The following is a 16,242-nucleotide window of genomic DNA, read 5'->3' as shown; positions in this document are numbered from 1 at the left end:
CTCTTACCGTTCAGGCTGAAGAACTTGTTGTTATCAGACTTCCGAAAAGTTCAATTTTCTGTGTTATGGCTGTGTTTTCTGTTGCTATTATTTAGTTGTTTCTAAACTTGGTTGTGTGAGAAGGCACGGCGTCTCCACCTATGCCGCCATCTTGGCAGAAGTCCTCTTACATGTACGTTTTTGATCCATTTAGAGTTTATACTTTTGCAGGTGGATATTCAGTTGTTCCAGCACTATTCGTTGAAAAGTAAGAATGATAAATTTCTGAAGGGAATGTTAGTTTTCTCAAAACAAAAAAGTGACAAAGGTACTGAGTAGAATTTATAAACTAACCCTAATCAAATATGAACTTTTTTAAAAATTTCACCATGAAGCATATTATACCATGTAAATCTGATATCTCACTTTCATTAGGGCAAGAGCAATTAACTATACTAAAGTCAGTGATGGAAATATTATCTTCAATGTTTGTCCAATTTATCTAGCACTTAATATAAAACACCAATTTTTTAAAATACAGAATGTATTAGTACATTAGTCAAATGTAACAGCGAAGAACATAAAAGACAAGACACTATACGTATGAACCTAGTTTTGAGTAAAGATCAGGTACAAAACTTGGAGTATATAAATAATAAGTTAAGGTGATGACTTGGACAAACAACTTTCCTTTAAGATTTATCCTGGTGAATATAAGCTCATTCTGTTGCAAAAAATTCATATATTCATACTTCTCAGCAACAGCTCATATACAATGTAGTATAAGTGTAGTTACTTTTCAAAACATAAGCCTTTGAGGTAGAAATATAGAAATATATCAAAATATACTATTTAGGGTAAATTTCAATTAATGAAACTCAACTTTCACCTAGTCATTAATCTTTCACAATGTTCAGTTTTGATAGTAACTGGACTTTGTGAATGTTCACTCAGTAACAGAGCAGCCCACATACAGGTGACAAATGTGCTTGTTTCTTTCATCTATTAAATAACCCCATTTGTGAAAGTACACATACCTCTTTTTCATTTTATCTTTTCAAATCTGGGTGGGAGAGAATGGAGAAAATTGCCCTTAGCATATTTCCATCTTTAAGTTTCTTCTAAATTTCTGAAAAAATTATATAAGACAAATTTTCTCATACCTATTGTCTCAATATGACCATTTTTCCATTTTATTACTCACATGCTATGAAATTTCATTATTCAACACTGAAAAATATGTTTCATTATTTTCTAAAGTCTACTAAACACAAGTAGACTTCAAAAGGAGTAGAAGTTGAAGTAAAGGCTTCTTTAATATATATATATAATTGATTATGCCGTTATAGTTGTCCCATTTCCCCCCTTCATTCCCCTTCACCCTGCACAGCCCCTCCCCGACCATTCCCCCCCTTTAGTTTATGTCCATGTGTCACAAGTTCTTTAGATTCTATATTTCCCATACTATCCTTGCCCTTTCCCCTGTCTACTTTTTACCGACTATCTATGCTACTTATTCTTTGTACCTTCTCCCCCCTTCTCCTCCTCCCACTCCCCTGTTGCTAACCCTCCATGCAATCTCCATCTCAATGGTTCTGCTTCTGATCTAGCTGTCCACTTAGTTTAATTTTATTTTAGATGTGGTTGTTAATAACTGTGAGTTTGCTGTCCTTTCACTGTTCATGTTTTTTATCTTCTTTTTCTTAGGTAAGTCCCTTTAACATTTCATATAATAAGGGCTTGGTGAGGATGAACTCCTTGAATTTGATCTTATCTGAGAAGCACTTTATCTGTCCTTCCATTCTAAATGAAAGCTTTGCCGGATAGAGCAATCTTGGATGTAGGTCTTTGGATTTCATGACTTGGAATACCTCTTTCCAGCCCCTTCTTGTCTGTAAGGTCTCTTGTGAGAAATCAGCTGACAGTCTGATGGGAACTCCTTTGTAGGTGACTGTGCCCTTATCTCTTGCTGCTTCTAGAATTCTCTCCTTCCTTTTAATCTTGGTTAATATAATGATGATGTGCCTGGGTGTGTTCCTTCTTGGGTCCAACTTCTTTGGGACTCTCTGAGCCTCCTGGATTTCCTGGAAGTCCATTTCCTTTGCCAGATTGGGGAAGTTCTCCTTTATTATTTGTTCAAATAAGTTTTCCACTTGTGGCTGTTCCTTTCCCCCTTCTGGTACCCCTATAATTCGGGTGTTGGAACATTTAAAAATGTCCTGAAGGTTCCTAAGTCTCTCCTCATGTTTTTGAATTCTTGTTTCTTCATTCTTTTCTGTTTTGCTATTTTTTTCTTCCTTCTGGTCCACTCCCTTGATCTGAGTCCGAGTTTCCTTTCCATCACTATTGTTTTCCTGTGCATTTCCCTTCATTTCAATTAGTTTAGCCTCCATATGTTCCTCTAATTTGTGACTGAAATCAACCAGTTCTGTGTGCATCCTGATCACCAGTGTTTTGAACTGTGCATCTGAATGTTTGCCTATTTCTTGGTCGCCAAGTTATTGGCTCCAGGGGGTTTGAGTTCTTCTTGAACCATGTTTTGGTCAGGTCATGCCTGTTATGTATGAGTGGTGGAGCCTTAGGTGTTCACTAGGGCAGGGCTACCCAGGTCACTGAGTTGTGATGCTGTATAGGGGCAGGGTCAGAGAGGGGCAGAGTGGTCCCCTCTGCTACTTCACGCAAGCCACTGGGTCCTCTGCGGTCTGTCTCACTGCTTGCTCCTTCGCCTGGTTTATCTGTGTGTGAATGTGTGACCGTGGTCATCAGCCTGCTACCTTGTGCCTTCACTGGGTCTGCCTGTTGCCACCCCATTGCCTGGGATCTGCCAACCTTCACCTGCACGCCTGGGTCGGTCTGGATGATTTTTCCTACGCAATCCCACTCCACCAGCCACTGGCTCCACCCCTCTTACTGGTCTGGCTGAACAGTTCGTTGTTGTCAGACTTCCGTACAGTTCAATTTTCTCTGTTTTGGTTGCGTTTTTGTTACTAAAACTTTGTTTTCTTTAAACTTGGTTGTGCAGGGAGGCACAATGTTTCCACCTATGCCTCCATCTTGGCCAGAAGTTCCTGAAACAGCTGTCAACATTCTTAAGAGCTGTAAACCAAAGTTCTTTTCAAGAATGTAGTCTATTTGTAAAAGGAGTCAATATGTCGGTGACTCCTACTTGTTATTCCCTCATTTTTAAAGTAGAATAAACAAGTTTAAAGTATGTCCAGTCACATTATTCAGTCTTATAGTAGTAAATTGAAAGACAGTACCTCTTGGCTAGCCAGCTCTTAACTGCTTTGTACAGTTTGGGTAACTGAGTGCTGCAAGCATACCAAAGTTCAAGCAGATTTTATAATACGCAAATAACAGATTCTAAGTCAGAAATGCAAACGTGTCCATTGTGCAGGATGGTCTATTTTGAAAATATGGTAAGTTGAACTTCAAAACAAATGTTGACCAGTTTTCTTAATATAAATTTTAGTATATTTTAGGTCTCCCATTCAAATGGATATCCATCGTTACTTAGCAGATGCCTGAATTTATTGGTATTAGGAAAACTTGAACTTTTCTAATCCTGTAGAGGTGACCGATATTTCTTGACAATTTTATGTCAGTTCTTTCTGAATGGCATTTTATAGGGAAATGAGCTATATCTTTAGCTTTGAATTGTAAGAAACAGATTATTCTATCCTTTCTTAACTTTACAAAGTGATTGATGACACATACTTGTCCATCAAAGAGATGCTCATCTAAATCTACAAAAAGATAAAGCTCACAATATTTCCTATTGAAGGTAACATTCCCTGTCCAGGAGGTCATTCATAAACTCCATTCTTTTTTTCATATAGTGGAAATGAGATGGCACATTTATTTATGAAGCACACTTGCACACAAAGCTGCAAGTGGGCACCCAGCCAGTCTGAGTGCCCTGACTGCTGGGGTTTTATGCTTGTAACCAGCTTCTAGGTTCCCCCTCCTCCTTTTATTTCCAGACCTTGAGATTAATAGACAGTTTCAAAGGCTTTCCTGCCCTCCTCCTGTGCTATCATGATTTTTTTTGTGATGTTTGAACACTTGCCAATCTCATTGGATCAGGTTTAGGACTGCTGAGCTAATTGGTGAGACATGTCTCCTTTTTTCTAGACTTCTAAGTTTTTTTGTCAGATCTCAATGGGTGAGGACCCAGTTTTCATTTCCCCTCTGGTCATTCATTCCTAAATGCTACCTAGCAAGAGGATAGATCAAGCAGAGCACCATAAACTGTGATGTGATCATACCATAATGGTCCTTTGGACCTATTCCATAATGAGACCTATTTAACAAAACACTATTCTTACCACTTGCTCATCAATATTTATGACTCAACATAAGCTTTCTAAAGTGATATGCAAACCATTCTTTTTAACACACAACAGTGACCCAATTTTAGAGGCTTTGAAATCTAATGCATACAGTGCACTAATATAGTCTTTACAAGTTAAAAGAGCTGATAACTTATCTGTAGTATAACCAGCAGAACAGATGTGATTTCGCTTATGATCTGATAGGTCTAGCCATGCCTCACTTTAGCGAACAATCAAACCAGTCTTTTCACTTTTTGTGAAAAAGTGTTTATATTATTGACACTGTATTGATGTTGAACTGTCCAAAGGGCCATCCCTGTCCTTCAAGCAACTGAAATGTCAAGGATGCTCAGGTCACTTAGAAAAGCTTCATCTTGTAATCTGTACCTGGAATGTCTGTGCAGGTGGGGTTAGAACTGGTTGCTAATATCTGTCTAAGAATCTTTTAAAATAATTCCAGATGGTCCTCACTGAATTTGTAAGTCATAAGATATGGAAAAGGCAATATATTTGGGAAAGTATAATTTTGGCAGAGCCATTTTTAGCTCTCAGCATTTAGCAAAAATCCCAGGAATTCTAGTTTTCACTTACCTTTAATTATTTGATTATTGCTAGTGTCAGATAATGTAAAAAAAATCACCTTAGTTTCAATTACATGAGTTTTTAAAAATTTCAGGCATTAGAGTTCCTCTAAGTCCCTTTCCATAATAGTTCCTACTATTGAAAATGTCAAACAGGTTATTAATTAAGTATTAAAAAAATGGATGGTACCCACAGTTTTGAAAAGGAGACAGGCCTACTGACAGCAGACATTCTGAGGTGCTGGCCATGTCCTCACTGAAGAGTTGTGCAGCTAAGTCCATTTTCAGTACATGGTTTTTCAAACTTGCATATTTTCTTGGGATTCTTTCCATGTTTGATAATTCCTGTTCCCCCAGTGCTACAGACTCTGCAAGGTGTTGCCAATGTGCTGTGCCATTAATAAACTGAAAGGTTTGAAAATTCTGAAATGCATTTCTTGTTAACAACGATAACGTAATTTAACAAAAAGAAGAATCAAAGACGTATGCTATGTGTTGACCAGAAGGATGCTAAAATGTACACTTCATTTTGTCTTCATCAGTGTGTATCCCCAGTGCTTTTGCCACCTGGATGCTGTGAGCTGTAGCATCAGAGGTAATAGCCACAACCGTGATCCCTGTGTCACTCAGTTTGCCAGTAGTGAGACAAAGCAGCTGAGCTTGCAAATACCCAGACACCCTGTTTACAAAAAATAACTAAGAGGTGTACCCCAATGGCCACCAATACCCACTGCCATTGACAAAACAGTTTCTGAGGCAAGTGGCATTTCATCAGCATCAAGTTTGCCAAGACCAAAGTTCGTAAACCCTTGCAAATGATGCCTACTGGGGTCCCTCTGAAGCTGTTTCTTGAAAGATACACCTTTTATTATCAGTGAACAATACTGATAGAGCTGGTCTCCATTCTTTACTCTTTGTTGAAGAAAAGAAAAAAAATGTTGCCATTGAAACCTGGACTGGGTTTGCATTTGGATAACCAAATGGAAAATATAAAAAATGAAAAAATATAAAACTCGAATTTAAAAAGAAAATGCCTTAAATGGTACTGAAGTCACCTCAAATCCCTGTAGAAATATGACCAAGTATAAGTAGCCAAATTCTGCACATATTTTCAGGTAAATATTCAGAGTTATAAAATAGTAAGATAGAGAAAGAGACACAAAGGAGTATTTTAAAATGCAAATATACTTTAATTTTTAATTTCTCATTTACTTTTTTTTAAAGTATACAAATCAATTACCCAGTTTGTTCTAATTGAGGTGTTTAGAATTTAGATCATAAACTAGTCTTAACTGTAAATTCACTGAAATGAGAAAATTGTTAAGAGGAAAGGTAACTTTAGGAACATTTAGTATATCTACCTCATTTTGTAGTTATGAATCTGGGACACAGGGAGATGTTAAGCCTCTTGACCTATATCGTGCTGCTAGTTCTGCACAAACGTGAAGCCCAGCTTTGCTGATCCCTGTCAAGAGTTTTCTCGCTATTCCTTATGGCCTGAAAAGTATGCCCTTAGGTGCAATGAAGGCGTCTGCATCTGTTTGTACCTACACTACTACCTAAGGAGTTCTTTTGTAGTGTCCCTGATCTTCCCAGACTGCTGATTATTCTTTCCTATTACCGTTAGTGTCAGCCTTCAGAATTCTTTTCACTTAGTTCTACTTTCCTCTTTCTAGTTTGTTATAGATCAGGGAAGGAACAGCCAGCTTTAATAATTGTGTAAAATAAGACTACGATGCCCTGGCTGGTGTGGCTCAGGTGGCTGGAGCATCGTCCTGTAAAACCGAAGGGTCATGAGTTCCATTCCCAGTCAGGGCACATGCCTGGGTTGTGGGTTCAGTCCCAGTTGGGAATGTGTGAGAAGAAACCAAATGATGTTTCTTTGCATCAATGTTTCTCTTCTCTCTCCCTCCTTTCCCCTCTCTCTAAAATCAATAAGCATGTCCTTGGGTAAGGATAAAAAAAATAAAATAATTGTCTAAAATAAGATTAAATGGATTCTGAAGTAAAGACTGACATGCTCATCTTAACTGAAATTTATTTCTGTAATTCAAATGACTGTCTTAGATTAAATTTCTGATTTGAGGGCTGAACTCTAGGCTGCCAAGATTTCTTTCTGGACAGCTGACTTTTAATTAACTGAGATTTTAAAGTTCTTTCCTAAGTACTTTAGCACTGGACTTTCCAGATATTTTGCTGGAACCTATAAGTTTAATAAACATAATTTACCTTTATCACATGCCATGCACTTATATAATGTATATATAAATATGTGTGTATATATATAATTTAATGCCAATTGTGACCCAGTCAATTGATTTCAAGATACACTAATGGGTTCGAAAAGCACAATTGTAACATGCAAAAGATACACTTTAACTATAAATAGCTTATAATCTATTTAGGAGACAAAAGTACTAATCAATTGTTTATATTTTAAAGTAGGGCAAAATACTAAGACAATGAGAGAACCACGGCACAGTGGTTCTCCACCAGGGCACTGCTGCCCACGCTGAAAACTCTTAACTAGAGTGTCATCAAATTTTAATCAATTGTTTAAAATGTATTATTTTGCATTAGGATTCTCAAATGAAAATGAAGGTACTGTGTTGTGAGTAGTGAGTATGTAATGAAACTATTTAATTCCTCTATGTAAAACTTTTAAAAAAAGATTTTATTTATTTCTAGAGAGAGGGGAAGGGAAGGAGAAAGAGAGGGAAGCATCAAAGTGTGGTTGCCTGTCACACGTTCCCTGCTGGGGACCTGGCCTGCAACCCAGGCATGTGACCTGACTGGGAATCAAACCAGTGACCCTTTAGTTTGCAGGCCTGCACTCAATCCACTGAGCTACATCAGCTAGGGCTAGAACTTTTCTTTTAAATAGGTTTTTTAAAAGCTTATGTTCTCATTGAAATTAAAAACAATCTGACAGTAACCACAAGGGAGGTGGGAGGGCATAATAGGGGGAAGGGTTCTCAGGAACTACTATAAAGGACATATGGACAAAAACAAGGGGGAGGGTGGAAGCAAAGTGGGGAGGTGGGTTTGGCTGGGGTTGGGGGAGTGGTGGCGCAGGGAGGGATGCAGACAACTGTAATTGAACAATAAAATAATTTTTTTAAAAAGCTTATGTTCTGGTGAGCTTGATTTTTAAATGGAAGTCTAAATGGTATCTTAATGTCCACAGTTACCTAGAGTGATGTTTTGAACAGCAAGCAGAATATGTGGACTGCTGATTTCTTTTTAAGTGTTAAGAATTGAGAGAGGTACCCAAGTCATATTTGTGAGTTAGAAAGTATGGAAATGACTGATTCCTCTTTTAAACTTTTTCTCCCCCTAAAATGTTTTTTAAATATTCTGATTAAAAAGAAAATATCAGTGTATTTTTTAAATATTCTGATTAAAAAGAAAATATCAGTGTACAAAGTGAAACAATACAGAAAGGGAAGTGAATATCACTGTTAATATTTCAGGGAAATTTGTCCAGATCTCTTTATATACAAATACCTAAATATAATTTTTTAAAATTATACTGAATCATTTTTCTTAATAGCAATGTTATAGACATGTTTTACATGTCCTTAACTGCTGACTTACAATATTTTAAATGTGTCCACAGTATACCACAATATAGTTAAACCATAAGTAATTTAACCAGACTGTGTTAAAGGACATTTAGGTTGTTCCTGTTTTCTAGACAATGTAAATAGCACCAGTGTGTGTACACACATCCACACATACATATTCATGTCATTTCCGCAATGCCTAGGAGTATGGTGCAGAGGTAAGTTTATTTATGCATGTAGGAGTAAATGGACTTATATAGGAAAACAAAAATAAACTTGGACCTCAGATACACATACATGGATGAGTCAATTTAAAAATAATTTGCATTCTTAAATTGTCCTTCAGAAAGTTTATACCAATTATAATTGATATTCTCACCAACACAATTTTTTTAATTAAACAATAGCATAGTTAAATGGATGATTATAGGGAGTCATTCAAGTGGATGAAAACTCTGCCTGGGAAAAATACAACATTAAAGAGCCATAATGCTGAGCTGAGTGTTTTTCTTTAAGATACTAGCTTCTCTATCCCTGGCTGGCATAGCTCAGTGGATTGAGCACAGGCCTGCAAACCAAAGGATCATGGTTCAATTCCCAGTCAGAGCATATGCCTGGGTTGCAGGCCAGTTCCCAGCAAGGGTTGTATGAGAGGCAACCATATATTTATATTTCTCTCCCTCTCTCCTTCCCTTCCCCTCTAAAGATAAATAAATAAAAATTTTTTTTAATTAAAAAAAAAAGATACTAGCTTTTCCCACTGTCTTACTTTCCAATTGCTCATACCACCTCACCTTTAGAGGAAGCTAATTCACTAAATTGCAATGAGTACAAAAATAGAATATTACAAAAGGAAATCTACTAAGATTGTACTAAATGGATCACTATTACAAAAGGAAGGCTGGGGATGTTATGACATCAGCTCAAATGACTTGTGGAAACAAAAAATACCTCAAAGACCCAAAGTACTGGAATTATAAGAAGCCCAGCTCTGGAAAAGTTCTGGATATAAAAAATTCAAGGGAGAACCGTAAAAGGACTCAACATCAGTACAGAGAATTAGATAAAGTAGAGAAAGATATAACAATCAGAAATTAGTGAGGTACCTATCTATCAGAAGCAAGGGTTTTATAAATGTTAAGTTGGGCTTAGTCTGTCATCATGTAATTGTTTACTGTGTAATTGTTTCTCCATCACCAAAGAAGAAAAAAACTATTCACATTTCCTCCTCAAACTTCTAATGCCTTCTTCCCCAGCTCTCAGCTATTTACATCACTGAGACCCAAGAAACAATCCGATAAAACTCATTTCCCTACAACTAAATCTGTCTATCTACAGAATCTGTATTTTCCTTTTTTCTGTTCCAATGTGTGAATTGTCCCTGCTCCTAATTAAGGTCAGACTTCCCTCCACTATGGTGTTGGATGTTAGCCTCCTGCAGTTGTTCTTTCCCTTGAGCATTGCCAATTTTCTTCTGTCTGCCAGATCATTCCCATGAGCAGGCAAACATGTTGGAATCTTATCTGTCACCTCAGCAAACGTTGGCCTTTCCAGCTGCAGACACATTTTTCTACTCCCTTCATAACAACTCTTTGACAGAGTCCATAATCATTGCCTCTGCTTCTTCTCCGTCCAGTCTCAGTTGATCTCACTTTAACCATGCTTACCTCTCCACCATTCTTAGGAACTGCTTTTCCCAAGGTCACCAATGGCCTCCATCTTGAAAAATCTACTGGTCTCTGTGCTCATCTTACTTGATCTCCCAGCAGCATTTAACATAGTGGACTACTATCTCCTTAAATACTTTCTGCACATGGCTTCCACAACCTCCTGGTTTTCTTCCTGCCTCACTGGCTGTTCCTGATCAATAAATACTTATTGGATAAATGAATATTAAATATAAAGAGATCTGATACTTATGCAGAGATGTGTTAAAAGCACAATTTTTTAGAAGTACAAATTCACAGTCATAGAATAGCCAAGGGGATGTAAAGTACACCATAGGAAATGGAGTAGCCAAAGAACTTACATGCATGACCCATGGACATGAATAATGGTGAGGGACTGCCTGAGGAAGGGGAAAAATTGGGACAACTGTAACAGCATAATCTAGAAAATATAATTTTTAAAAATAGATATATCTTTTAATTGGAAAATGAATGGAAATGTAATTGGAAGTGTGAATGGACATGTTTGACAGGTCAAATGATTTTTAGGATGAAATTTAGGTACTTCTAATGTATTGGAATAATAGTCAGCCATTAAAACAAAATTTTATTGATAGCTAGATTTTTAAATGTCTGGGAGAATATAAACCAAACTCCTAACCATGGTTATCTTGGAGAATTAGGAGTATAGAAGTATTATGAATATTTTTCACTTCCTGGTATTTACATACTCACATGTTATTTGAATGTTTTATAACAAACATGTATTGCTATCACATTGAATAAGGTACCTTAGTTTCAGACAAAGTATCCAAAGCAATGAGCAACTTTTTCAGTACTAAAATTATAAATCTAAATAGGTAATGTCAGAGCAAAGGTTACAAAATGCAAAATGACATGAAGAGAAAAAAGATCAGTGTGAGTTGGAATTCACAGAGAAGACTATCCAGGAGTTGATGCAGAACTATAAGAAATGAAGAACCTCATGGGGAAAAAAGATAGGTCATGTGGAATTTCTTACACAAACCAAACCAGTGTAGAAAAGAGAACTTGACTTAAAAAGGTATAGGAAGGACCCTGGCTGGATAGCTCAGTTGGTTAGAGCATGGTCCCTATACACTAAGGTTGCAGGTTTGATTCTGGACCAGACACATACAAGGACCAACTAATAAATGCATAAATGAGTACAACAGCATATCAGTGTTTCTCTAAAACCAATCAATATAATTTTTAAATAGGTGTAGGAAGAAGAATTATCACCATAGCATCTATAAAAATGTCTCCTTCTTAGAAGAAAGCTGATTTTATGAGAAAGTATTAACCTCTCCCCTTAATGGTAAGATAATATGGAATAAAATGAATAAGACTATACACAAATGTTCATCTCAATATAGGAAATAGCATTTACAACCAAAAAATAGAAGCAATATAAATGTTCAATAGTTGAAGAATGCCCTTGTTAACAGAGTACAACTACTTCCTATTACAAAGCTATTAAAGATCATAATTATATAAAAAACTAGTAAATCTAAGCACAGAAAAAAGCCTGGAAGCAAACTTTTTGAACATTAGCCCTGGCCAGATAGCTCAGTTGATTAGCATGTGGTCCCTATACACCAAGGTTGTGGGTTCAATACCATCAGGGCACATACATATAAGAATCAACCAATGAATTTATAAATAAGTGGAACAATAAATCAATGTTTCTCTCTCTCTCTTTAGGATTAAATCCAGATACTCTCTCTCCCTGTCTCCCCTTCTTTTGTTGCTCTAAAAAAGTTAAATAAAAAATTTCACCCTGGCTGGTATAGCTCAGTGGATTGAGAGCAGGCCTGTGAACTACACACACAATTGCAGTTTGATTCCCAGTCAGGGCACATGCCTGGGTTGCAGGCCAGTTCCCAGCAAGGGACGCATGAGAGACAACCACACACTGATGTTTCTCTACTTCTCTCCTTTCCTTCCCCTCTAAAGATAAATAAAATCATTAAAATTTGTTTTAATTTCAAAATTCCCTGAATGTTAATAGTAATAGTTTACAAATAATTTAGAAGAACAGTTAATGCTTTTTCTTCCTTTTCTCTCATTTCTAAATGATTTAGTAGTAGTATTACCTTAATAGTATATATGAAAAAATTCTCATTTAATTTTTTAATAGGAGATATAATGTACAATATGGTGACTCTATTGTATATTTGAAAGTTTCTAAAAGGCTAGATCTTAAAAGACCTCATCACAACAAAAAAGAAACTATGTGTGTGATGGGTGTTAACTACACTTGTGGTGATCATTTTACAATATATTCAAATATTGAAAAAATATTGTATAGGGACTTCTGCCAAGATGGAGGTGTAGTGGAAACACTTTGCTTCCTCGCACAACCAAACCTAAAAACAATAAAGTTTTAACAACAATAAATGCAACCAAACCACAGAAAATCGAATAATACGGAGTCCAAAAATAATGAACAGCTCAGCTAAACCAGTGAGAGGGGAAAAGCCAGCAGTGGAGCGGGTCAGGCAAAAAAGATCCCCAGACCCCGGGTGGTGCGCAGGCAGCTGAGGACGAGGATCCCAGGTGCAGGGTAGCTACGGGCTGACCCAGGGAAGGTGCTGCAAGGCTGGCTGTCTGCGGTCGAGCATTTTCATACAGATAAATCAGTAAAGAGATGAACATTGAGACAAACTGTGCAGGCCCCTGCGCAGGGCGGCAGGCTCGCAGATTTACGCTCAAATAAACAGACAAGGGCAAGAGGTGAGGTGGACCGGGCAAGCAGAAAGGACTGCCATTACTCCCTCTCTGACCCTGCCCCATATACAGCGACACAAACCAGTAACCTGGGTGGCCCTGCCCTGGTGAACACCTAAGGCACCTCTCCTCATACGTAACAGGCACAAACAGATCAAAACATGGCTCAAGAACAACTCAGAGCCTCAGAGCCAATAAATCTAAGCAATGAAGAAACAGCCAACCTTTCAGATGCACAGTGTAAAACACTGGTGATCAGGATGCTCACAGAACTGGTTGATTTTAGTCACAAATTAGAGGAACATATGAAGGCTAAACTAATTGAAATGAAGGGAAATGCACAGGAAACCAATAGTGATGGAAAGGAAACTGGGCCTCAAATCAAGGGAGCAGACCAGAAGGAAGGAAAAAGTGACCAAACAGAAAAGGATGAAGAAACAAGAATTCAAAAAAATGAGAAGAGGCTTAGGAACTGCCAGGACATCTTTAAACATTCCAACATCCAAATTATAGGGGTACCAGAAGGGGAAGAGGAACAGCCATGAGTGGAAACCTTATTTGAACAAATAATAAAAGAACTTCCCTGTTCTGACAAAGGAAATACACTTCCAGGAAATCCAGGAAGCTCAGAGAGTCCCAAAGAAGTTGGACCCAAGAAGAAACACACCAAGGCCCATCATCATTACATTAGCCAAGATTAAAATGAAGAAGAGAATCCTAGAAGCAGCAAGAGATAAGGGGACTGTCACCTACAAAGGAGTTCCCATCAGACTATCAGCGGATTTCTCAAAAGAGACCTTACAGGCAAGAAGGGGCTGGAAAGAAGTATTCCAAGTCATGAAAACCAAAGACCCACAACCAAGATTGCCGTATCCAGCAAAGCTTTCATTTAGAATGGAAGGACAGATAAAGTGCTTCTCAGATAAGGTCAGATTCAAGGAGTTCATCATCACCAAGCCCTTATTGTGTGAAATGTTAAAGGGACTTATCTAAGAAAAAGAAGATAAAAAAGATGAACAGTGAAAGGACAGCAAACTCACAGTTATTAACAACCACACCTAAAACAAAAGCAAATTAAGAGGACGCTTAGATCAGGAATGAACCATAGATATGAAGATCACATGGAGGGCTAGCAACAGGGGAGTGGGAGAAGGAGAAGGGGGGAGAAGGTACAGAAAATAAGTAGCATAGACAGTAGATAGGAAATAGATTGGGGGGTAATAATAGTAGGGGAATTATAGAATCTAAAGAACTTGAGACATGTGTGCATGAACTAAAGGGGGGATGGTGGGGGAGGGGAGTGCAGGGTGGAGGGGAATGAAAGGTAGGAAATAGAACAACTGTAATGGCACAATCAATAAAATTAAAAAATATATTAAAAAAAAAGAATATCTGTGGTAAAAAAAATTTGTATACCTGGAACTAATATAATGATATGTATCAGTTATATCTCAATAAAAAAAAAGATGTTTTTCCCAAATCAGAAACACAATGTCATAATTAAGGCCCTTCCTCCCATCAAGCCTCAATTTCCCCCTTCTTTACAGTGAGGGGGTTGGCCTCCATGATCTCTAAGAGTTTTCCCAGCTCAGAGTCCCTGGGCATCTGCTTCCAAGTTGAAGCCATGAGAAACCAAAGGCACCTTCCAGGAGAGATGGCTCCTGCCATTCCTAGATGGTCTCTGCTGCTTTTTAGACAGCAACTTGAGATCTACTGCATTTCTTTCTTATAACTATTCAAAATCCTAAATTGCCATCTAGGCATTTCTATAAAAAAAAAAAACAAGGGACTGTTGTGTTCCAGGCAGCACTCAGGGGTTAGCGTATGTGGGTATGACAAAGAACCAGATGCAGGCCTCATATCTGGGCAGTTCACAGTAGAGTGGGGAAGATGGTGTGGAAGCACTAGGATTTGGTTCAATACTGTAGATGCACGCAAGGTTCCTAATCCAGAATTGGTAGAAGAATGGCAAGTCAGGCTCCTGAAAGGATATGATAGCTAATCTGAGTCTGAAAGCTGAGAACTAATCACCAGAACTAGCATAGGGACAATGGGCATTTCAGGCAGATGGAAAAGTAAGTCCCTAAAACAAGAAGCAAGAAATGTCTAACAACTAGAGCATGGAATGCAAGGAGGCATGTAGGGAGGGAAGAGATAAGCTGCAGAGCCCAGCAGAAGGCACATCACTGGAAGGTCAGTAAGCCTCAGGAAGGAGTTGGCTTTAAGTTTGCAAGTAGCTGAAGGAAAGTGACTGGTATAGGTTAAATTGTGTCCCTCAGAAAAGTCATATCATAATCCTAATACCCAGTACTTCAGAATGTTGTTGCGAAAAGAAACTCACACCAAGAGGAGACAGCAAAAAACACGAGAAGTTTATTACGTGCACAGGCCTAGAGGAGTCAGTCTCCAAATTATGAGCCCCGAACAAAGGATTCTTGGGGTTTATATAGCCTACAGGGTCTTCCTGTCTACGTAGCAAAGTGGGATACAGAAGCGGAATGCGGAAGTTAGTTCTTCCTATAGGGCTCCCTATACCTACATGGCAGAAGCAGAGTACAAAGGCTAAATTTGGAAATTAGTTCTGACTGCAGGGGGCTAATCTTAGTCCTGGAGAACATCCTGTTGTTTGCTTTTCACAGACGGCCTTATCACTTTCCCAGGGCACTTGGGGTTTGGGTGAACAAAGGTTTTCCAAAGCTTTCCGAATCATTTCCCCCTTTATGCTAAACAACAGTAGTGCTTGTTTTAGCATCACCATCTATATCTGAATGTTCACCCTCGGAAAAATCTATCCTTTGATAATGATGCCTCTGTAAGGAGAGGAACTTTGTGGTGGCTTTTCTGGTTACAGTAGCTTCTAGCTGCTGTACTATTGTCCACACTAAGCTTGGCCCTAAGGTTAAGGCTAGGAACAGGATAAAGAGGGGCCCTAGAATTGGGGCTAGCAAGGAAAATAAGGCAGATTGCCACCAATTGCAGCCCTCAGTGAGATTATCAGTATTTCCTAATCTCTTATGGATTTCCTTTAATTTATTAATGTTTTCTTCTACTATCCCACTTTTATTTATATAGTAACAACATTCTTCTTGTAGGAATAAACAAGTCCCCCCTTTTGATGCTTGACAGTGCTGTTGACTGCTCTAGCATCACTTTATGGTTATTCTTGTACGTCAGGGGGCTGTTGTAATATCTGATAACAATATCACTAGAGGGACAAGATCCTGGCAGTTGTCCTGTGGGTAACTGTTGCTTCTAAGTTCTGGACTATGATCCGCATGGTACAGGGGCTGAAGCTTAAATCTAAGAAGATAATAATTAGGGGTCCTAGAAAGGGAAATAGCTACTGGAGCCAGGCTTGAGGATTTAT

Source organism: Artibeus jamaicensis, unplaced genomic scaffold (genome assembly GCF_021234435.1).
Source record: "Artibeus jamaicensis isolate MK-2021 breed Jamaican fruit bat unplaced genomic scaffold, CSHL_Jam_final contig_452, whole genome shotgun sequence".
Lineage (NCBI taxonomy): Eukaryota > Metazoa > Chordata > Mammalia > Chiroptera > Phyllostomidae > Artibeus > Artibeus jamaicensis.
The sequence above is the reverse complement of the archived record's forward strand: the minus strand, read 5'-3'. Positions refer to the sequence as shown.